Source organism: Somniosus microcephalus, chromosome 6 (genome assembly GCF_052327205.1).
Source record: "Somniosus microcephalus isolate GS21.2 chromosome 6, FLI_Smic_1.0, whole genome shotgun sequence".
Taxonomy (NCBI): domain Eukaryota; kingdom Metazoa; phylum Chordata; class Chondrichthyes; order Squaliformes; family Somniosidae; genus Somniosus; species Somniosus microcephalus.
In genome coordinates, this window is record NC_140992.1 from 257,329,021 (window position 1) to 257,353,886 (window position 24,866).

Consider the following 24,866-nt stretch of genomic DNA (forward strand, 5'->3'; position numbering starts at 1 on the left):
TCCTGGGTCGGGGTCATTATGTATGCAGGCCGGGCACTTTCCCACCAAGACAGAGCCTGCTGCTCCCAGCCCAAGAAGATGCAGCACCAAACGAGACGGGGACAACCGTAAAGGGGGCAGAAGCTCCCCGAAGATGGCAGAAACTTTTGCACTTTATGCATAGATTCTAGACGTTGACATTTCTACGAATCAGGTAGCCATGTTGAAAATAGTGCCGATTGAATATTATTTATCTTAAATACTAAATAATTACTAACAACTTTGCTCATTTAATTGATGATACTTATATTATTCTGCATGCAAGATATTTTGACAATATACTGGTCTATTGGCACTTCACAAAATTCTCAATATAATTCAAGGAGAGATAAAATGTGGCTCGTGCCTTAACAGGGTTTGCGCGGCCAATTGTTCCATTGCGTACCTTAGCATTCTGCTGGTGGGAAGTTAGGGCGGGCAAAAGAAGTCATTGTGCTTGGACGGTGAACGCAATAGCCACCGATAGCACAATTCCACTTCTAATTCCAACCACTTGAAATATGGGCCCAGAAATTCGGGTTGGAGGCTTCCCGCGGGTGAAAGCCCCCGACCTGCACTTACCTAGCACGCCGGCCATTGTGCTGTGGGCCCGCGTGGGATTTCGATCCTGGGCCTGCTCCAACTGCCGGCGCGCAGTGCTTGCATATGCCAGGGGCGCAGTTAGTTCGAAGCATCCCCTGGGATCATGTGGGCCATGGAGAGCCACTCGTAACAGGGAATCTCTAATCATAGATTTGACAGGAAGACCTGTCAAATCCATGAATTAGAGATCAGCCCCAAAACATAACTAAAACCTCAAAAAAAAATTTAAAAATCACATTTTTAAAATAACTATAAAGTACATAAAATAACTATTTTAAACAATAATTTAAATTTTTGAAAAAATTAATTACAGTTTCTAACGTGGCTAAAAATAAGCTTACCTTTCTTTAAAGTACTGTATTTAAAAATAATAAACCTGTGGGAAAAATGTTTTAATTTTACTTAATTCACCACTTACCTTGTTAAAAGCAAGCCTTGCGACTGCTTTTTATAAACGTAGCTACTGGAGACATACCCTCCCGGAGAAACCTGCAAAAAAAACGAAGTTCCAGGTGTACGCGCTGCCTCTCCGGTGCACGTGTTCAACCTGTGAACCCCTTCCTTTAAGGGAACGGAAGTTCCGGTTTTCCACGCATGCGCAGTATATGCACAAAACCGACACTTTCGTTGGGCCTACGCGTGAGTACCCAGCGCGTACTCACCCATGGGGACCCGAATTTCTGCAGTAGCTCTAACTGTAGCCAGTCAAAACAGAGGGTCAGGAAATGTGTAAGAATTAAATCAAATCTAAAGTGGTCTGAAATGTTCTTTCATTAGGATGCATTTGAAGAAATCAGTCCTTCGGTACAATTGAAATGAAGATGTAGCTGTTCATTTTTCTCAAAGCAGTGGTTGTGTGCAAAGGAACAATTTAGTTGTAAAAAGGACAATTTCACTAAATGGTTCCTCTCACGCAGCTAGTGCATATTGGAAAATCCTGCATACAAGGCCCAATAACTGGCATAGAGTCTCACAAAACTTTAAGACCATGACTTTTCTTCCCTCATTCCAGTGGCCGCTATTCAGGCAGAGCACACCTGAAATGAGCCCCACCTGACCTGACCTGCCGGTTGCTATGGGTTTGGGTCCTTTAAACTGGCCAGAAGTACCCAAAGTGCAGGCCCCATCCTTTGACAAGGCCTTGCAGCTGGACACAGAGACTGAAATATAGCTCTTCCTGCAGACCCGAGAGGTCTGTAGCCGAAGTAATGGTCATTGGCTGCGATGCTTTCTGACTTCTGTCCGAAAACAACAGCCGGTTGGCCTTCATCCCTGAAAATGGTGCCAGGTACCCAGTATGAAAAAAGGTCATTTTTGGCTCCAACTTCTTCCTGCCTCTCTCTTCTCAGACCCTCTGATCTGAGCAGGACTTTGTGCAAGGCCTGAGGCCTATTTTATCTGGGTGCCGCTCCAACTGGGCACCTGTTTGGCACTGAGTCGCAAAAATGAGGCGGCGGACCTCTTTAGGTCCAAGGTTCAAGCGCTTTGGCTCCTCCCCTCCCAGGAAACCACAGAATTCCCAGGGCACTGCACGGTTAGCATCATGCATCTCCATCCGTTTTCCTTAGCTACGCGCCAAGGAGCTGACTGTTCCCCAGGCGCACGGGAAAGGAAAGTATTTCTCCATAAGTTCGCTGCCATTTCCAGTTTCAATATTGGGTGTTAGTGACTAAAAATAATTTTTTTGTCCATTTTCATGTCGGTCTTGGCAATGCAACTATTTTCCATGGTGGCTGGTAGCCAGGCATCAGTTCAATTCCCTAAAGAAAAAGAAAGAAAGACTTGCATTTATTTATATGGCGCCTTTCACAATCACCAGATGTCCCAAAGCGCTTCACAGCCAATGAAGCACTTTTGAAGTGTCGTCACTGTTGTAATGTAGGAAACGCGGCAGCCAATCTGCGCACAGCAAGCTCCCACAAACAGCAATGTGATAATGACCAGATAATCTGTTGTAGTGATGTTGATTGAGGGATGAATATTGGCCAGGACACCGGGGATAACTCCCCTGCTCTTCAAAATAGTGCCATGGGATCTTTTACATCCACCTGAAAGAGCTGACGGGGCCTCGGTTTAAAGGCTCATCCGAAAGACGGCACCTCCGACAGTGCAGCACTCCCTCAGCACTGCACTGGGAGTGTCAGCCTAGATTTTTGTGCTCAACTTGAACCCACAGCCTTCTGACTCAGAGACGAGGGTGCTACCCACTGAGCCACAGCTGACGGATCTAGAATCCCTGGGATTTTGTGACATGTAGTCATCATATTCCCTCATTCCCTGGCAGTCTACTGGTGGGGATACATCCAATTCCCTGGTGGTCATATGATGGCTGAACATCTGACTGTTAAAGAGCTGGCCATTAGATTCCTTGGTACTCTAATGATAAGCAGGCATCCATTTCCCTGGCAGTCCACAAGGAGTGCTAACTATTACAGCACTGGTGTTTATTTGTGTTTGCAATTAAATGTGAACGGACAAACTTTAGAACCAGAATTGGAATTGGCTATTCTGAATGCTCATCCAATTGATTCAATGATATATATGATATAATAATGACACAAATGTCACATCATAGTAACCTCTACCTAATTAAAATGTAATATTTATGTCATGTACATTTTTGATATAACAATGTGACATTAAATTACAACATAACAGGACAATGAAACTGATAGCCCTCCAGTTTCTCGTGTTGTTATTGGGTATGTGACTGATTTATGGTCATGAAACACTCAGGATACAAAAAAATAATTAAAAGCAGGTCCTGAATCCTGTGCACACATTAATCATGCGAAAGCTTTTATTTATTATTTTCTTCTGTATTTCCGCTTTAAAAATGCATTGTACAGCACAGCAACAATAAATGTCAGAGGTGCTGAGTGTGCCTGGCAAAAAACAGCTCCTACTCATGCTGATTAAACACCTCTGCCTGTAGCCTGAGCATTTATTCAGCATTAGTAGAAGTTGTTTATTATCCTGTATACTCAGGGCCTCTGATATGTAGCACATAATAAAAATACCAACGCTAAATTGAAAAACGCCAGTTGCTGGAGTGTTCTGGTTGTGTAGCAGCTCGCTTATGTCAAATCTCTAGGCAGACGTGTGAAGAATTTCATTAGATCTCCTCCAGTCCGATAAGTAGGGAGCCCCCTTGACTGGACATCGAACACCAGGGGAAGAAAGGACTGACACCAGCTGTCACTCTATGAAAAGTGCTCCTCCTGTTGGCCAAAGACGGAATCAAAGACATAGAGGCACCTGCCTGAATGTTGCAGCTGAGGGCTGTACCAAAGACTTTTGGGTTTGACACTTTATTTCTATATAAGTGAAAGGATGCTTTTGTTCCCCACAGATGATAGCCAAAAATGAAAACTATTAAAAGTTTGACACGTGGGGTCGAAAATGTTTGTTATATATCTCGGAAGTCCTTAACCCTTAGAAAGTGAGTCGGGAGACAGTTCACTTTTTGAGCTCTATCCAGGGTGTAATTCTAAACTATTGTAAATGAACTCCACACAAGGCTCTTTTCAATAAGTCTGCACTCTATCCATCCAGCCTGTAAATTAATTAAGTACTGCAGCTGAAAAACATAAGCTGAATGTGCCAAAATAATTTGTTTAATTTTTTCCTTTTCTGGGAATAGGTGGGGGTGAAGGAATGGTTGTTAACCAATATGGCTGTCTATTTTATGATATGCCTTGTTTTTTTTAATAACATAGTATTCACGGTATCTTAAACACGCTGACGGTCACATACAAAAGGGAGCATTGTATTTGTAATTTTTTAATTATAGTTTTTACAAGTTGAATAATTGCACAGTATAGTATATTAAGCTCTTTTTAAGTGTACCAGTGTCAAGCTCCTTTAACTAAACATGTGTCGTGGTGTTAAGCTCCATCAAGTGGGTTGTGTATAAATAGAAGCAAAACCTGTAGAACATTTTAGGTTCTGCAGATAGTGTTGCTGAAGGATAAGCAGAGTGATGTTCCATTTAACTCAGATAACGAGAACATTATTTAATTACACTTCCCTTGTCTATACCCAGAGTGAACAAATCACTGGTTTTGAAAAGTTTTTCCCAGTACACATTTGTTTTTTCTGCTTTCTTAGAGGAAGAGCATCTTTGTGCCTTGCTACTTATTTCTAAAGCTAACCTTTAGCACAATGGTTTTGTTCATATATATATAATGGCCCTGAATGTCCGATCGAAGGCTTCCTACAGGCGGATGCTTCCGATCTGAATAAATCTACGCACTTACCTGCTGGCTCCGTAGGTCCCGAGACTTCCGATCCTGGGCCTTTGATCTAGGAAATGCACAGAGGCCCAGGTATCCCAGGGGCGCAGGCAGTTCGCAAGCGTCCCTGGGATCACGTGGGCCATGGGGAAACCAATCAAAGAAGGGAATCCTCCCCTTTACACTTTTGACGGGTCTCTCCGCATAGATCTGTCAAAAATATGAATGGGGATCACTTAAAAAACAGTTAAACATTAATAAATTTAACAAAAAACATCAGGTATTTAAAATTAATTAAAATTACATTAAATTAAATATTTTAAACAAAAATTAAATTTTTTGAAAAAGTAATCAAAGTTTTTTACAGGGCTAAAAATAAACTTACCTTTGCTAAAAGTATTTTAAAATTATAAATGAGTGAAAAAATTTGTTTTTTAACTTTTTTAAACTCTTGTGTTGGTAAAAGCAGGCCTTATGCCTGCTTTTACCAGGCATAAGATATTTTTAAAGGTATTCAGCGGGCAGAAGTTGTGCAGAATGCACAACTCTCTGCCCGCAGAGGCCCTTCTCCTGGGCACTTGCGAACCCCCTATTGGTGCGTACACACCTCATACGCACCCGTAGGGGTCGGAAAATCCAGCCCAATACATTAAAAATATTGCATATAGTTTGCACTTCCTATAAGTGACACATATACTTCTTGTAATACATTTGCCATCACACTTTGTTGATTGGCTCAAAGCAAAATAATGGCAACCAAATAAGTAGGAAATATGTGAATCAAACGCAAAGAATGTATATGAAAACTGAGAAGAAACTGCTAAGGACTATGAAAACAGCCATTCCTGAATAATCAATTAGGAGAAACTATCAATAAAAGAAAGAAGATGAACCAATTAAATCACTCAAAATGCTTTTTGATAAACAATTCACCTGCCATTTTTTTCTTAGTACCTGTAACTGAAATTTCTAATGCCCAAAATAAGGGTTGTAACTTACATATTTCACATAATTAAACATAACTAGATATTAATTGACCTCTACTTTAACTCCAGGTGGAATCCCCGCTCAGGCCTGAGTTAAAATTACAGTCGGGTCTCAATGATGTCATCAGGTGCAACATGCACATGTAAAGAAGGACCCTATTGGCTCTGGGCGTGTATCCTTGCTGCCTGCTCAGGAGAGCAGGTTAAAATTGCAGATGTTGCGATCATGGTGGCTTTCGGACAGGTAAGAGCCAGGGTGGTATAAGCTGCCCCTCTGTCGGGTTTCTGCTGAGCAAGTAGCGTTAAAATTGCCTTGGGTGCCTTTAAATACTTTTATTAAGATATTTACTTGAAGGTCTCAACCTCTACCAAAAATATGGACTTGGGTTTGGCATTTTTGCTCAGAGCTGAGCTGTTAGTTGAAGGCAGAATCCACAGTCTGAGCATGTGCATTGTGCACAATTTCTCAGGATGCAGTTGTAACATTTTGTAAGTATAACTGGAAAACTGTTTCTCATCAGCCTCTAAAGGTCTCTGCTTGGTTGTTTTTCAAAGTTAATTGAAGAAAAGCCAGAGGAATACATTTAAAAGCATTATTCAGGTAAATGTTTAATAAAAACAGAAAAGCTGTGTGTTTGTGTGTGTGAAATAGAGAGAGAAAAACAAGCTGACATCGGTGGCGGGTCCCGGCCTCGCTGCTGGCTCCAGCCCACTGTCCAAAATGATTTTCCCCTGATTGGGCTTGTTTAGCCCGCCCTGTGCGTTTGACGGCCAATTGAAGGAAGCGGGTCTGATTTGATGACGCATCATCAGCTGGTTTCCTGAAAGGGACCATGCGCAAATTTACTTTGACATTTGTGCTGTCAGGGTTCTATGGGGAAAGAATAGCTCTGGCCACTACATGTAGTGACATCGTTAATGCATTGCTCTTTGAAATGGCCTCCTTCTACGCTGTAATATTCTATGATTCTAGTATTGATGGCAAATGTATATAAGTGTACATTATGAAAACATTTACGGTTTTACTCGAAATACTTCGTAACCCACTTGCATAAAATTAGTCACAACAGCAATTGTTCTCCGGTATTTGTGGGGTTTTGTTTGCTATATTTTGTAACAGATTCATATTGAAGAGAAATTTAGGCCGCGATTTCGCCGGCCGGGGTCGGTGTCGCGGTCCCAGCCCGCTGCCTACTGCAGCCCGCACTCTGCAAGTGATTTTCCGTTAATAGGGCTTGTTAAGCCCCGCCCGCGAGGTTACTGGCAAATTAAAAGGAAGCGGGTCTGATGATGTCATTTGATGATGCGTCATCAGCTGGTTTCCTTAAAGGGGCCATGTCCAAATTGATTTTGACAGTTCTGTTGTCAGTGTTCTATAGCATTGAGGTGCTGCAAACACTGGCAAGCACTGCACAAAGGTGCATGGCTGCATCAAGGCTCTGTTATGACTTCCTCCATATGCTTATGGAGGGAGATACAGCACACAGAGAGGTTCTCTTCCCTTCCCATGGGCAGAAGAGACCTCCCCAGGACAACAACGCAGCCTGGTTGCACATTGCACAGGAGGGCACAAGCAGGGATGTCATCAGGAGGACCAGGCTGCAGTGGCGCAAACCTTTCAATGATCTCATAGATCATGAAACATTAGTACAAAGCCACACTCAACCTCATCCTGTTGTGCCTTGCATCACATCCCCAGAATTCTGCCTTCCCTACCCTACTCCTGCACATCCTTACTCACACCACCTTACCTTGCACCTCCACCCAACCCTCTCTGTTGTGTATGTACCTTTAAGAGAATAACTGGTCTCAGACTGCAGTACCGGCAGTGACCACCCCTGTATAAAAGGCGCTAGTGAGCCTCTGTGTTTTCAGTTTTCCCTATTGACTCCAATCAGTAAAGACTTGTTTTGTTCAACTCCTGCTGTCCGTGTCTCAATCATTCACGGATATAATACTGGCGACGAGCAGATACGAACTTACCTACAGTCTGCCCCACCTCCTGGGATCCATTCCTGCAGCGAAGTGAGCAGAGGTCGAGGCCAGAAGGAAGAAAGAAGCAGTAGAAACGGGCGTCGACCATGGGCATCCGCCCCTGTGTTAGCGGAGTTGAAGATTGCTGGAGAAGCTGTCGAAAGCGGGGCCTGATTCCTGTCAACGGTGCTTCAGCTAATCGGGCTGGTGGCAGGTAGTACACTGATCCTTCCTGGGCTGCGGCGTTCACGAACTCGAGCGGGTGGCTTGCAACGGGGCCGAGCAGCGTTGTCGGGAAGAGGAGAGAGAGAGGGTGGAGCACACAGGGCGTGGCCGGTGCTACGAAGCCGGGCTGCGTATAGACCCGAGAAGAGGGAGGCAAGAGTCCCACAGGGTTGTTCCACGACGGGAAAATAATTAAAAAAAGAAATATTAAATGCGCAAGAAACCGCGAGGAGCTGCAGGTTGCAATGGGAACCGCGGAAAGCAGCGCTAGCAACAGCGGGGAAGAAGGCAAAACACGGGAGGTGCCATCTTAATCAGCGGGGAAGGAAGCAAAGCGCGGGAGGCGCCATTTAGTTAAATCGGGGAAGAAGGCAAAGCGCGGGAGGCGCCATTTTAGATTTTCAAGATGCCGAAGACTGGCTGTATCACTGCCTTTGATAATACAATAGAGGACTGGAACACGTATGTGGAAAGAGTCGAGGTATATTGCGAGGAAAACGAAATAGCCGATGAGAAAAAGGCATCGGTATTGCTAAACTTAATGGGCGCTAGAACGTACGGCTTATTACGGGACCTGATTACTCCAGCCAAACAGAAGGCGAAGAGTTTTAACGAAATTGTTGCTGTCCTACAGGAACACCTAAACCCTGCACCGCTGTTGATAGCAGAAAGATTTAAATTCCACAGGAGAACTCAGCATAAAGATGAGAGCAATGCTGAGTACCTTACGGAACTACGCAAGCTATCAAAGCACTGCCAGTTCGGAGCAGGACTGGCAGATACCCTACGGGACAAATTTGTCCGTGGACTCCTGAGTGAAGGAACACAGAAGAAGTTACTCTCAGAGAAAGAGCTGACGCTAGATAAGGCTTTCAGCGTGGCAGTATCGTACGAAGCAGCAGCCAGGGGAGCTGCGGAAATTCAACAAAAGCCACAGGAATACGGCACCCACGAAATGACATGGGGATTTGCAAAATGTTATCGCTGCGGCAGAACTAACCATGACCAGAAGGACTGCTGGTCCAAAGACAAAATATGCAGGCAATGCAGAAAGATGGGACACATTGCACGAGTTTGCAGGTCTGGGAAGAAGACCAGTGACAACAAAAAGGCTACTAAGGAACCGTACAAGAAAGTACAAAAGATGACGGACAGTAGTTCCAAAGACCAGATGAGCGATAGTGAATCCGGGAACAGGAGACTAAGCTGTCTCAAACTTCACAATGTAATCGCTAAAGAGGATCACCGAACCATTTGGGTCACCCTCATGATAGCAGGGTCCCAAGTTAAAATGGAATTGGATACAGGATCAGCGCTAACCGTCATGAATCGACGAGACTACGAGCGGCTATTCTCACACATACCCTTGAGAGAGACATCCATCGTCTTGACGACGTATACGGGGCAAAAAGTATACCCCAGAGGAAAAATAAGGGTGCCTGTCGAATACAACGGCAAGAAAATACGGAAATTGTATCTCTACATACTGCAAAATGGTGGACCACCGTTATTGGGACGTGAATGGATCAGGAAGATAAGCTTAGATTGGCACTCCATTCATGCAATGACGGTGGACGGTAAAAAAGATGACGACGTCACTCCTGGACGATTGTCAACAATCTTAGCTAACGCCAAAGAGGTATTTCAACAAGAACTGGGCACTCTTAAAGGCGTAACCGCCTCGATAAAAATAGTAGAGAATGCAATTCCCAAGTTTTTCAAAGCAAGACCGGTACCATATGCAATTCGCCCAGCCGCCGAGGCAGAGCTGGAGAATCTGGAGAAGGCAGGCGTGTTGTCTAAGGTCGACTGGAGCGAGTGGGCGACACCCATCGTTCCTGTCATGAAGAAAACGTTAAGCAATAAGTCTGAGGAGCCAAGGAAGGTTCACATCTGTGGGGATTTCAAGGTGACGGTGAACCCAGTCCTTCACACAGTACAATATCCTCTTCCAAGGATAGAAGACATCTTCGCCTCGCTGTCTGGAGGGAAGCGTTTTACAAAAATTGACCTAGCACAAGCATATTTGCAGATGGAGGTTGAAGAATCCTCTAGGAAGTATCTCACGATAAACACTCACAAAGGTCTTTACCAGTATCATTGATTGGTAGTCAGAGTAGCATCGGCTCCGGCGATATGGCAAAGAGCGATGGAACAAGTCCTGCAAGGGATTCCGGGGACTCAGTGTTACTTGGACGACATCCTTGTGACAGGTGAAGGTGACAGTGAACACCTTAACAACCTAGAACAGGTGCTCACTAGACTACGGGAACATGGGCTACGAGCCAACTGCCCCAGGTGCGAGTTTTTTAAGAAACAGATATCGTATTGTGGCCACGTGATTGATGAAGAGGGGTTACACAAGTCCCCTGACAAAATTGAAGCGGTTGTTAAGGCCCCAGCGCCTGAAAATGTGTTGCAACTGAAGTCATTCCTCGGATTGGTGAATTACTACCATAAGTTTTTGCCAAATTTGTCGACAATTCTGCACCCACTGAATGCCCTGCTACGAACGGGAGTAGCATGGAAATGGAGCAATGATTGTAAGTGGGCCTTTCAGAAGAGTAAGGACTTAATCACTTCAAGAGAAGTATTGGCTCACTACAACCCAGCACTGCCGATCAGACTGGCATGTGATGTGTCTCCCTACGGCATTGGGGCGGTACTGTCACATAAATTCCTTGATGGTTTAGAGAGGCCGATAGCTTTTGCGTCACGCTCGTTAACTTCTGCCGAGCGTAACTACGCCCAGATTGACAGAGAGGCCCTCAGCCTAGTGTGGGGGGTGAAGAAGTTCAATCACTACCTGCACAGTCAAAAATTTACTCTACTAACCGATCATCAACCTCTTGTCTCCATTTTCAACCCTCAGAAGGGCGTACCGATAATGACAGCACAACGGCTGCAGAGGTGGTCGCTTTTCCTAGGGGCACACCAATATGACATCGAGTACAAAGGAACTAAACAGCATGGGAATGCTGATGGATTGTCACGCCTACCGTTGCCGACGGTGGAAGAAGAAGACCTTGCAGTGGATCCAATGGAGTTATTCCACTCGACCATAGTCGAATGTCTCCCTGTGACGAATGCAAACATAGAAAAGGAAACACGGAATCACCCGACGCTATCACGGGTCTATGATTTAACGGTGAAGGGATGGCCAGCACATGGCGAACCACTGCTGCCAGCATTCTCGCCGAGAAGAGAACAGCTGTCAGTGTGCAGAGGAACCTTGATGTGTGGATCCAGAGTAGTAATTCCACCTAAGTTGACGGATAGAGTGCTCAATGAGCTTCATGAGGGTCATCTGGGCGGGGTAAAAATGAAGAACTTAGCCAGAGCGTTTGTGTGGTGGCCGGGAATCGATAGAGAAATCGAAGAGATGACCAAGAGCTGTGCAGGATGCCAGAAGGTCCAAAACGCCCCACCACAAACTCCTCTGCATCCATGGGAGTGGCCCTCATCTCCATGGCAAAGGGTGCACATTGATTTTGCTGGTCCCTTCATGGACTCGATGTTTTTAATTGCGGTGGATGCACATTCAAAGTGGCCAGAGGTAATAAAAATGTCCTCAACCACCACGGAAAAAACTATCACACTTTTACGAACCATATTCGCCAGGAATGGGCTGCCTGAACAGATTTGCTCTGACAATGGACCACAGTTTGTGTCTGAAGAGTTCCGGAGGTTCTTAAAGAACAATGGTGTTAAGCATTACACATCCGCCCCATATCATCCAGCCACTAATGGATTGGCCGAGAGGTTTGTCCAAACATTCAAGAAGGCTATCAAGGCAATGTGTAATGAAGATATACCCCGACAACACAAGGTGGACAACTTCTTGTTTGCCTACCGGAATGCGACACATGTGGTTACCAACCAAACTCCAGCCATGATGTTCTTCAATGGAAGACTACGATGCTGCTTGGATTTGGTTAAGCCAAACGTCCGAAGAGATGTGGAGAACAGGCAGTTTCAGAATATGAATGAAAGGCCGACCAGGAGTTTTAAGATAGGTCAACCAGTTTTGGCCCGGGACTACCGCACTGAGAAATGGCAGCCAGGAACGATTTGTACACGGCAAGGACCTCTCATGTATACCGTGGACGTTGGAGAGAGCATTGTAAGACGCCATGCTGACCAGATTCTAGAGTCACTGGAAAACGTCAACTCCACACCACGATCTGATACACCTGGCAATGAAATCGACGTACCAATTGCAGCTACCGCAGAATCGGTGATATTGGAAGCAGATGAACCAAACAACGACATTGATCCCAACTCAACCTTGCCAGAAGAACCTGATACCCCAAAGAGGCGTTATCCAGACAGAATCAGGAAGCCTCCTCAAAGACTGAACTTATAATTGCTTAAACTTAACCAATGTATCTAGCAACCGTAATTGTGATTGTAATTAGTTATCATTTAGTTGTTAAATGAATGTTATGTACTGTTTATCTAAAAGGGGAGGAATTGTTGTGTATGTACCTTTAAGAGAATAACTGGTCTCAGACTGCAGTACTGGCAGTGACCACCCCTGTATAAAAGGCGCTAGTGAGCCTCTGTGTTTTCAGTTTTCCCTATTGACTTCAATCAGTAAAGACTTGTTTTGTTCAACTCCTGCTGTCCGTGTCTCAACCATTCACGGACATAATACTCGCTATCTTCATTATCACTTCCCCATCTCACTAGCCACCCCTCACACTCACCTTCATCCTACTGCAAGCATACCAAGTAACAACACACAAGGGTAGGCACTTGGATGGTTTAGCCAATGTTCATGTGAAGGTTCTGTTAATGTGGTGTCAAACATTGAAATCTATATCTTCAACACTTTATGTTCTTGGACAGATGTGTGTGCACCTTTGGAAGTGGCTTAGTGAGTTGCAGTGAATGGTGAGACATAACGGTACCCCCCGCAATGGTGATGAGTATGAAAGGAATGGCTTGGGCATTGTAGGGATGCTTTATGGTGCTGATGTGGGGTGGTGCCAACCTGGCACATCATGTGGCAGCCAAGGTGTACAGCGTCAAGTGAAATAAATCTGGCCATGGTGAGGCCATCCCTGGCCTCCCAGGCAGCAATGTTGTCGGGTGCTGATGCCCTGTGTCCTGTGCAGCATCAGGTCATTGTGGAGAAGGTTGGTGGTGTTGTTGTTGGTGCTGCTGGTATGCCTGCTGCTGTTGTTGCTGCTGCTGGTGCGCCTGGTGCTGCTGGTGTTAGGGCTGATCCTGGTGAGATTCTGAGGACCAAGGTGAGAATGTTTCATGGGCACCGATGCTGATGGAATAGATGGCAGGTGATGTAGAGATGACAGAAGCGATCTGTCAATGGTGGGAGAGGTAATGAGGTCAGATTGGATGGAGACTTGTGTAAAGAGTTGCAGCATTCTGAATCTGTTGTGGAAATGCAGTTTAGAGAAGCTAGTGGCTAAGGGGAGATATCTGATTCAGCTGGGAGCTTTGACTTAACATTTGAAGCTGTCAACTCATCAGCTGAAAGAATGACAAATCAGCTCCTGCCTCAGCTTCACTGACGAGGTCTAGGTGTTGTGTATGTACCTTTAAGAGAGAACTGACTTTATACTGTAGTACCGGCAGTGACCACACCTGTATATAAAGCCATAGCAGGCTTCTGTACTTTCAGTTTTAAGCTTACCCTCTGTTCAGTAAATACCTGTTATTATTGTTCTCCTGCAGTCCGTGTATTATTGATACGCGGACACTACACTAGGTACAATGGGAAACCGGTGGGCGACCTGTCAAAATAAAGAAGCTGGGAAAAAAGCATCGTTAAGTGGCTGTAAACAAGCCACTAATGATTTCAATTACCTCCCCCGCCACTGTGTGTCGGATCTGCTCAGCGCTGGCAGACCTGATATTTGAGAAAGGTGCGTGGTGGCGGGTTGACAGTTGGATCCTGGCCCGCTGTAAAAAAAAAACATTTTCCCACCCGACCCGCTACCGAACACGCCAACTGAACCCCCCTGCAAAATTCCCCCCTGTGGTTCCCAACCCTTCAGGATTTTTTTTTTCTGGAGTCTTCAGGTATTAAAGATTAATCCTTAGACATTGTTGCAAACAACCTAGGAAAAAAAATCATAGGGGCATTAAAAAATTATGGCCTGGAATTTATGTACCGTAAGCGCCCCGCAAGTTCCGGGTTTCCGCGTGCGCTACGCATGTGCGAAAACCCAGAACTTGCGATCATCTGCATGTACAGGAAATGAACATTTGTTGGCAGAGAGTTGGGCTATTTGCCCAACTACTGCCCAGCGAATGCCCACAAAACTCCTACGCCTGGTAAAAGCAGGGCCTTCTTTTACCAGTGTAAGGGTATAAATAAATATTAAAATAAATTTAAAAAATCATTTAAGCATTGATAAAGCTTTAAAATTAGTTTAGGTTATTTTTGACCCCCATAAATGTTTACATTTATTTTCCAAAAAATTAAATTTTTGTTTTAAATGTTTAATTAAATTGTATTTTTATTAATTTTAAACATGTGGTGGTTTCTTTTTATTTAGGTTGTGTGAAAGTGTGTTTTTTAGGGGATTCCTATTCATGCTTATGGAGATTCCGTCCATAAATGGAATCCCCATAATCATAATGGGAATCCCCCTTTTTGATTGGTTGGGTCGGCCCACGTGACCCCAGGGACACTTGTGAACTGCGTGTGCCCCTGGGATAGATGGGTCTGTACGCAGGCCTACGCCTGCAGGCTCAGGACCGCATGAGTCTGAAGGTACGGAGGCACCAGGTAGGTGCATACTTTTCTGGCGGATCGGAGGCATTTGCCCGCGGGAAGCCTCTGACCGCAATTTCAAGTTCTATATGTTTTTTTCATTATCGCTGAAGACCTTTGTTTGTTAGTTATTGATGTAAGTAAACTACTAGGCACTTGGTCTGAGTATTAAACAAGGCTTTAATCAACTGTTTTTCAACATGGAGATCGAGTTGTGTCCTTCACTAGTTCCTGTTAAAGAATGTCCTGCACAAGCTGGGCCTGTTGTGTATGTACCTTTAAGAGAGAACTGTTTTACAGCTCCTGTATACTGTAGTACCGGCAGTGGCCACACCTGTATATAAAGCCGGAGCAGGCTTCTGTACTTCAGTCTTGAGACTACTCTGCTCCAGTAAATACCTGTTGATTGTTAAGTTACAGCCTCCGTGTAGTTCTTGGGGAAACATCCCATTTAAAGAATCACGGATCTAACAGTGGCGACGAGTGTCGATTCGAATCTACCTGCAACTCTGCATTTCCCTTTGAGGGTTCGCTCCGGGAGGGCGGTGGAAGAAAGTCGAGGCCAGAAACACGGGCATCGACCACGAGCAACCGCCCAGTCGTCCGGCAGAGAGTGAACATCGCAGGGGAGGCTGTGGAGAGCCGGGCTTGGTTCCCCAGCCACGACGATCAGCAACAGACTGTCGACAGGTACAGCGCAGACCCTTCCTGGACAGCGACGGCTGGAGCCGACCGACAGCAGAGAAAAAGCCAAGCAGCGTCGACGGGGTAAGATAGAGGGTGAAGGGCACAGGGCACAGCCGGGGGTTGAAAACCGAGCGGCGTCGAGGAAAAACAAAACGGAGAGAGAGAGGGTAAAGCAGCAGTCGGGTTCAGGACCGAGCGGCGGAAACGGGAAAGGCGCACAGAAAAAAAAAAAATGCGCAGCCAGGGCTCAAGGGCTGAACAGTGTCCGCGGGGAGAAGAAGGAATAGCGTGGGAGATGCCATTTTTAGAAGCCGCAGCGGAGAAGAAGGGCGAGCGCGGGAAGAAAGGAAAGCGCAGGAGACACCATTTTGTGCCAGCGGAGAAGAAGGGAAAGCGCGGGAGACGCCATTTTTGACAGTTAAATCACACCCAGGGATGCCGAAGAGTGGCAGTATCTCTACGTTCGACAATGAAGTCGAAGATTGGGCGACATATGTGGAACGTATTGAGGTGTACTGCAGGGCGAATGAAGTGCCAGATGCTAGGAAAGCACTGGTTTTGTTAAATTCCATGGGTGCAAAAACTTATGGGTTACTGCGAAACCTAATAACCTAAGAGAAGCCTGTGAATAAGAATTTCGAAAGCATAGTAGAAATCCTATAGGACCACTTAAACCCCACACCACTGCTGATAGCAGAACGATTTAAGTTCCATAAAAGGAACCAACACAAAGACGAAAGCAATGCTGAGTACTTAACGGAACTGCGCAAGCTATCGAAACACTGCCAGCTTGGAGTGGGACTAGCAGATACGTTAAGGGACAAGTTTGCGTGTGGGCTTCAAAGTGAAGGAACCCAGAAACGGCTTCTATCAGAAAAGAATCTTACGCTGGACAAGGCTTTCAGTATGGCAGTATCACATGAAGCAGCCGCAAGGGGCGCTGCAGAGATACAACGGAGACCGCAAGAATATGGCACCAATGAAATGTCCTATGGAACAGGGAAGTGTTATCGCTGCGGCAGAACAACACACGATCAGAAGGATTGTTGGTTCAAGGACCAAGTGTGCAGACAGTGTGGAAAAGCAGGACACATAGCAAGAGTCTGCAGGTCTGGGAAGAAAACCAACAGCAAGAAATCTCCACAGGAGGAGTACAAAAAGGTACACAAGGTGATGGACAGTAGTTCAGACGAACAGAAAAGTGACACAGACTCCGGAAGCAAGGAGCTGGGTTGTCTGAAACTACATAAGGTAACCAAAATGGAGGATCACCAGACTATCTGGGTTACACCAAATTTGTCCACAGTATTACACCCACTGAACACCCTACTGCAAACAGGGGTACCATGGAAGTGGAATGACGAACGTAGACGAGCTTTCCAGAAGTGTAAAGAATTGATCACATCAAAAGAGGTGTTGGCCCATTTCAACCCAGCACTACCAATTCGTTTGGCATGTGATGCATCACCCTATGGCATTGGAGCGGTGCTGTCGCACAAATTCCCAGACAGGTTGGAGAGGCCAGTAGCCTTTGCGTCTCGGTCACTAACCTCAGCTGAGCGCAACTACGCCCAGATTGACAGGGAGGCCCTCAGCCTAGTATGGGGGGTAAAAAAATTCAACCACTATCTGCATGGACAGAAGTTCACCTTGCTGACTGACCACCAACCACTTGTCTCCATCTTTAATCCTAAGAAGGGCGTTCCAGTGATGACTGCACAATGGTTACAAAGATGGTCCCTGTTTCTAGGGGCGAATCAATATGAAATAGAATATAAAGGCACGAAACAGCATGGAAACGCTGATGGGCTATCGCGCCTGCCACTGCCTACTGTGGAGGAAGCACCAGCAATGGACCCTATCGAGATATTTTATTCGTCAATAATTGAACGATTGCCAGTAACGAACGCGGATATAGAGAAGGAGACCCGCAATGATCCGACACTGTCTCGGGTATATGATTTGACGGTGAGGGGGTGGCCAACACATGGCGACTCACTGTTGCCAGCATTCTCATCCAGAAGAGAACAGCTGTCAGTATGCCAGGGGACAGTGATGTGTGGATCCCGAGTAGTGATTCCACCCAAGTTAAGGGAGAGGGTGCTAAATGAGCTTCATGAAGGTCATCTGGGAGGGGTGAAAATGAAAAGCCTTGCTAGGGCTTATGTGTGGTGGCCGGGGATCGATCAACAAATCGAGAACCTAACCAAGAGCTGCTCAGGATGCCAGAAGGTCCAAAATGCACCACCACATGCCCCTCTACACCCATGGGAGTGGCCCTCCTCTCCATGGCAACGGGTGCATATTGATTTTGCTGGTCCATTCATGGACTCAATGTTCTTAATAGCAGTGGATGCTCACTCGAAATGGACTGAGGTGATAAAAATGTCCTCAACCACTACAGAGAAAACGATTGCAGTCCTACGGACCATATTTGCCAGGAACGGCTTGCCAGAGCAGATTTGCTCTGATAATGGACCACAGTTTGTGTCCGAAGCGTTTCGAAAATTTATGAGAAGGAATGGGGTAAGGCATTACACATCCGCCCCGTATCATCCAGCCACAAATGGATTGGCTGAAAGGTTCGTAGAAACCTTTAAAAAGGCGATAAAGGCCATGTGCGCCGATGAAATTCCACTACAGCATAAGGTGGACAATTTCCTATTAGCCTACAGAAATGCAACACATGCAGTTACCAACCAGACCCCGGCCATGATGTTCTTTAACCGAAGGTTGAGATCTCGTCTGGATTTGCTCAGACCAAATGTGCGAAGAAATGTTGAGGATAAACAATTCCAGCACATCAATGAGAAGCCGACAAGGAGCTTCAATGTAGGACAACCAGTCTTGGCCCATGACTACCGAACAGAGAAATGGCAACCCGGAACGATATGCACAAGGCAGGGGCCATTAATGTACACAGTGGATGTCGGGGAGAACATTGTGAGACGCCACGTCAATCAGATCTTAGCGTCACAGGAACGAGTCAACCCCATGTCTCGAGTACCTGGGGATGAACCTGACATACCGGTAGCATCCACCTCCGAACCAGTAGCAGTGGAAACCAATGAACTAACCGACGAAAAGGGGCCAGAATGGCCTCCGCACCAAGAACAAGAACCTCAGGAAAGGCGCTATTCCGAAAGGATCAGGAAGCCGCCCCAAAGACTGAATCTATAAATGGACTATTTTCAGGTAATGTTGCATGTTAAAAATGTGAATTGTTAAATGAATGTTATGGTACTGTTAATCTAAAAGGGGAGGAATTGTTGTGTATGTACCTTTAAGAGAGAACTGTTTTACAGCTCCTGTATACTGTAGTACCGGCAGTGACCAGACCTGTATATAAAGCCGGAGCAGGCTTCTTTACTTCAGTCTTGAGACTACTCTACTCTAGTAAATACCTGTTGATTGTTAAGTTACAGCATCCGTGTAGTTCTTGGGGAAACATCCTATTTAAAGAATCACGGATCTAACAGGGCCCATGCCCGAGTATTTATACTCTCGCTGGACAGCGCCACCAGCAGGCCGGCCAGTATTATTACATGTCATTTTCACATGAATGACAAGATTCATGTCAGTTATAAAAATATTGGAGAAGTGAACAAAAGCTGTTGACTGGGCGAAGGCGGTTGGTGGGAGGAGGTCATGTGATGAAACCTCCAGGGATACGTCCAATCAGAGTTGGCGACCTGAGCAGTGACACACTTCAACCATGACAGACCGGGCGAATTATACACCTATGGCAGCTCATCTTCGTGCTAAACGCGCAAACAATCTTTAATTTTGCTCAGGAGGGAAAAAAAGAAACTGGCCTTTGTGCATATCAGTATTTCAGCTTGTGTCCCCAAAATTATTTGAATACAAACTGGATAATGAAATTAAGCAGGTTTTCAATTAAACTTGTAAATAAAAACTGTTAATTTCAATTTTACTTCAGAAAGCATGTCAAGCTGGGACAGAGAGACCGAGAAAGAGGCAGACAGAGGGACAGACAATGACACTATCCTTTTTACATCTACAATTTGAAAACAAATCATTGTTTCAAGATGCTAGTGTGTGAGTGAAACACGAATTACTTGCTATTGAGTGGAAAATTCCAGAAGTTGTGTGAAGTAATTTTTTTGTATAATAACATGTAACATTTGGGGCTGAATTGTATTCATAGATTTGACAGGTCTTCCTGTCAAATCTATGAATACAGATTCCCTGCTACCATTGGCTCTCCATGGCCCACGTGATCCCAGGGGATGCTTCGAACTAACTGCGCCCCTGGGATACGCAAGCACTGCGCGCCGGCAGTTGGAGCAGGCCCAGGATCGGAATCCCACGCGGGCCCACAGCACAACGGCCGGCGCGCAAGGTAAGTGCAGGTCGGAGGCTTGCACCCGCGGGAAGCCTCCGACCCGAATTTCTGGGCCAATATGTACCATTACAGTAAGATGAGCAAAACCCAGACAACACTGGTTCCAAGCCCTGCGCCTCCCACCTACTTTCCAATAAATGCATAAATTATTGACTGAACTTTGGTGTTTGCAATAAAAATAAATTTAATTAAAACAGCCACATGTTTCATGTATGAGATAGGCAGTGATGGAAGCTCCGATTTTAACTCAGGGCAGGAAGCAGGCGGGCGTGGGACTGAGGCGGGATGCAAACTGTTCTGATCTCAGAAGCGTGAGACCCGGGCGATTGTCTGTCGCCTCCTTATACTGTTCACCGTTTCTCCCTCAGGTTCACGATTTCAGTTATAACTACAGTGCTAATTGAGTCATGCCTGAAAAATATTGTACGTTTAATCTGGTGCAGAAATGGATTTATGAGAGACTGAATGTATTTCTGGAGGGAAGGAAAGGGTTGAGATATATGGTGAGAAAGGTATGGTTTATTTATGAAAAAGGGACAGGTTTGTTTAGGCCTTTTCCTGTTGCTCAAAATTTTTGCATTCTAAATGGTATGGAAGTCTATAAAGAATGAATTCAATCACCTCAGACAAATGCACCATGAATCCAAACTCACAGACATTTACTTTACCCTGCAGTCCATTTAACTGACCAGTTCCCTGACTCCAGAGTTCAAAGAGCTATGCATACTTGTCTGACATATTCAGACATTAATAAGACTCTTGAACATTTGCTAATACTTTTCTCTACATATTTAGGCTAGACAGTCTTGGGTATTGACCAAAATTCCTCAATTTGACAGAAAAAGTCTATTCCAATGAGTTTTGCCAGAGAAATGGGCATTTTTGTGTGAGATTTATTTCGATTAACACATATTAAATGATTGTACGTGTTAATTTTTGCAGCGGAGTGCAGAAACCAAAATATTAACTTTCTCTTACATGAGGTTGCTACAATCCATTTAAATTATTTGTACATTAAATTTAGCAGAACTGATTTGCGGGCCAGGCCAGCCAGCTAAATCGAGCAATTTCTGGTGGTAGAGCTTCCCATTTGGGCATGGGCACCTTGACAAGGAGAATGACAACAGTCTGAGCCACCCCAGAAACCACTGCCACCCTTGGCTGACATAACCGGGGCTGACAGCTGTGGTGAAATCCAACTGCGGAACAGCCTACCTTTCTCGCTGAAGGACGACGGGAAATAAAAGCAGAAATCAAACTGTACCAATAAGAATGAAACAGTTTTGAAACTTTCCAGCCCGATTTGCAAAAGCCATTTAATTCGGGAGAACATGAACATTCACGTAACAACAAATAAAACCCGAACAATACAGCACTGTGAAAGAGTATTTTGCACATATCATTTTGCATCCCTACATGAGATTCCCACTCCATATTTTTCCTTTCCCAGGGTTTCAGGAAAACTATTATTTTTCTTAGATTTAATTGGTTTCCTGTATGCAATTATTGCATATAAAGAAACATTATTCAGGGGGTTTCAAATTTTTCTTTCATTATTATGTGAATTTCTTAACGTCTTTTTGGCGGAAAATATTTTAAGAGGTTTCCCAGTGTTGCACGTCGGGTCCATAATTTAATTGAATTCTTCAAAATGTAGCCTGACATATTTATGTATCGCTGCCGAAAATTCTTGCACTCTTCATAAAATTCTCATTTGGCAGAAAAATTATGAGCCAAGACAGATTTGGATTTTCACAGATTTTTTAGCAATCTGCTGTAATGAAAGTGGAAAAAGTGTTGGGCATAATTGTGCCACTTGATGTCCTAATTTATCTAAGGAATCCTATAAGCAGTTGAACTCTGAACGTGATACATCCTGTGCCCTTAAAGGACCAGACACAGGCCTAATTAACCTGTCACTGAGCAGAGCATCCAAAGGAAACTGCCTCATACTAACAAGGTTTACTGTGTAGCTGAGATACTGTGGTTAATCCGAGGTTAGGAAACATGCACTCCATCTGAATAATAAAGAGACCAAATCAGAAAGCTGAGCAAGCTTCCTCTGCTGTGCATTGTTCTGCAATCAAAGTTAAGTTGGTTGGCGTTTTGGATGGTGTCTGGATTTATACTGTGGAAGTAGAGAAGGGCCCTTGTGAAGAATTTATGTTGTTATACCATGAAGAATTTTCAAGCTGCACTGAAGATATCTGTGGCAGTTAATAAATATTGAACCATGCTTTGTTAATCAATGAGCATGTAAGAGAGTTGGTGCAAAGCATGAACAAGCATTTCTGGTTCACCTTATTAAAAGATTGAAAACTTAGCTTGGAGCCACAGCTATTCACAAAGTGATCTAACATTCCATGCACTATGGGTTGCCTGTGCTGAGGGAAGGATAACTTGTCCAGAAAAAGTAGGTTTTAATTTGCCACAAAAAAATATTAAAGATTGACCAGCTTCTGCTCATGATGTAACTGGGTTAATCTTATGAGTTCTAGGTTTTAATTGGCTAATTAGAATGGAGGTAGTTTTCATTCTATTAGAAATCAGCTTTTTCAATGTCCCCCCACTCCCTAAACAACATGGAAAGTGGGACTTGGGAGACTGAGGAATGTCCTTTAGGGAAGGAAATCTACCGCCCTTACCCGGTCTGGCCCATGTGTGACTCCAGATCCACAGCAATGTGATTGACTCTTAGCTGCCCTCTGAAATGGCCTAGCAAGCCACTCAGTTGTTTCAAGAAGGCAGCTCACCACCACCTTCTCGAGGGCAATTAGGGATGGGCAATAAATGCCGGCGATGCCCACTTCTCATGAACAAATTTTTAAAAAAGAAAAAAGGTAAGTTTAAAAAGCATTTTGAAGTATTTTTTAAAAAGAAATGCCTTAGGTAGATAGCGTATATAGATAAATTAAAGGAAAATAAAAATTGAAAATGGGGAAGTAAATCATTTTTATTTAAAGATGTTTTCTAAGTGTTTTCATTGTATAGGGTTATTATTACAGTACCAAAGCTATACCTAACATTTGAGCATCTTTATTACTGTAATACTAATGTTTGCTTCAGCCTCAGTGTGTAAGCTGAACATATGGCCGACCCAAGCATATTAAAATTTCTTTGCACCTACTGGTGGTCTAAGGGTTACTTATGTAGTAGTCTGGGCAGGAAGGCAGGGTATTTGATCTTGAGCAATGTGTGAAGTGAAATATTTATATCAAACTTTCAGTTACCATTGAGCCGTAAATGCTGAACATTCCAGTCTATTGCTTGTTAATCACGGCTGGCAGTACATTGATCCAGCCAATGCAAGGTTGGTTGAAATTATCCCAGTTTACGATTTTAATAAGGAGATCTAAGGCAGTTGGCCTACATAAGTGAACACATCTTACAACACTCTGACACGAGAGGCTGCACAATGATGGTGGCTGGCAGTCATTACTGTGTCAAGTGAAACATGCCAAATATCCACCACGACTTGCCTTGGCTTCACCAGCATTGGACCAGAGTGCTGCCAATCAAACACAGACCGATTCAATCAGTCACATGCTTACCAGGAGCCAATGGCATTGCTGGAAAGTGACACAGCAAAATGATCATGTAATTACAATTAGCCGGTGAGATTGCTTAAAGCCATGTAACCTTTGAAAGCTCATATAAGTACCATCAGTTGGTGCGATGCTCAAAATGGATACACAACAATTTTTTTAATTGCTCGTCGATCTCTCATGGTATTGCACACGGGGAATCAAGACTAAGTATAGTCTTCAGGTGGCGTAGAATTAGAGGGCATGGCATTATTGAACCATGGCATACAGATATAATTCAGTCCCCATTTTAATGTGGTACATTCTGTCCATTTTTTAACATAATACTTTGATTTTATATTGGCCCGTCATTTCCGATAGGAGGCTTCCTGCATGCGGGCGCCTCCTATCGGGAAAAAATCTACGCCCTTACCTGAGGGCTCCCGAGGTCTGGACTCTTCCGCTCCTGGGCCTCTCCTGGTGCGCGCGCACAGAGGCCCAGTTACCCCAGGGCCGCAGGCGGTTCGCAAGTGTCCCTGGGATCACGTGGGCCAGGTGAGCCAATGGGAGAAGGGAATTCCCCTTCATACTTTTGACAGATAGACCTGTCAAAAGTATGAATGGGGATCACTGAAAAAAGACATCAAAACATTAAATACATTTTTTTTTTAAATCACGTTTTTAAAATGAGTTAAAATTACATTAAATTAAGTATTTTAAACAAAAATTAAATTTTTCAAAAGATAATTAAAGTTTTTTACGGGGCTCAAAATAAACTTAGCTTTATTAAAAGTATTAAAAAATTATAAATGAGTGAAAAACATTTTTTTTTACTTTTTAAAATTCTTATGCTGATAAAAGCAGACCTTATGCCTGCTTTTACCAGGCGTAAGATTTTTAAGGGTTTACAGCGGGCGGAGGTTCTGCAGAAAGCGGAACTCTCCAGGGCAGGCGTTCAATCGGGCAAGAGGATTCTTGACAGATCGGAAATACCAGTTTTCAGCGTATGTGCTTCGCATGCTTGAAACCGGCATTTCCGATGTCCCTATGGGTGTGTACACAGCGTATACACACCTGTAGGCATCGGAAATACGGGCCATTATTATTTATAGTTATATAGCAAAACACATGGCAGTTTGGATTGCGGAGAAGCAGAGTTTGTCAGAAATTACAAGTGTCTCCGCAGTACAGGCTGAGGAGCGAGGAGAGGTAAAACTGAGGTACTGTCGTGCCACCATTGGTGGAATGGGTGGAATTACAACATGGCAAGTTTAAAAAGACAGTTTCTATTATAAATGTGAATAATGGGAAAAGTTGTCGCAAAAGTGTGGCAAAACAAACAACAGAAAATGCATGTAGCCATAAGACTTTTAACGAATTTTGGAGATATGACGATGGTAAACTTGTGGTAGTTGAAATTCTGTCAATACACTGGCTGCAGGACTTTGAAGTGATGAATTCAGAACATAATACAAGTAGTATAGGCCACAACAACTTATTTTG

The 24,866-nt window shown here is 44.4% G+C and overlaps 1 long non-coding RNA gene across 1 annotated transcript; it reads right to left on the reverse strand.

The window, feature by feature from the left end:
- Positions 1-1,402: 1,402 nt before the first annotated feature.
- Positions 1,403-23,900, reverse strand: LOC147116683 (uncharacterized). The gene is made up of 2 exons (XR_015078858.1): positions 23,797-23,900; positions 1,403-2,381 (listed from the first exon to the last, which is right to left on the reverse strand). It is a non-coding gene; the product is annotated as an uncharacterized LOC147116683 (long non-coding RNA).
- Between the last annotated feature and the right edge of the window lie 966 nt (positions 23,901-24,866).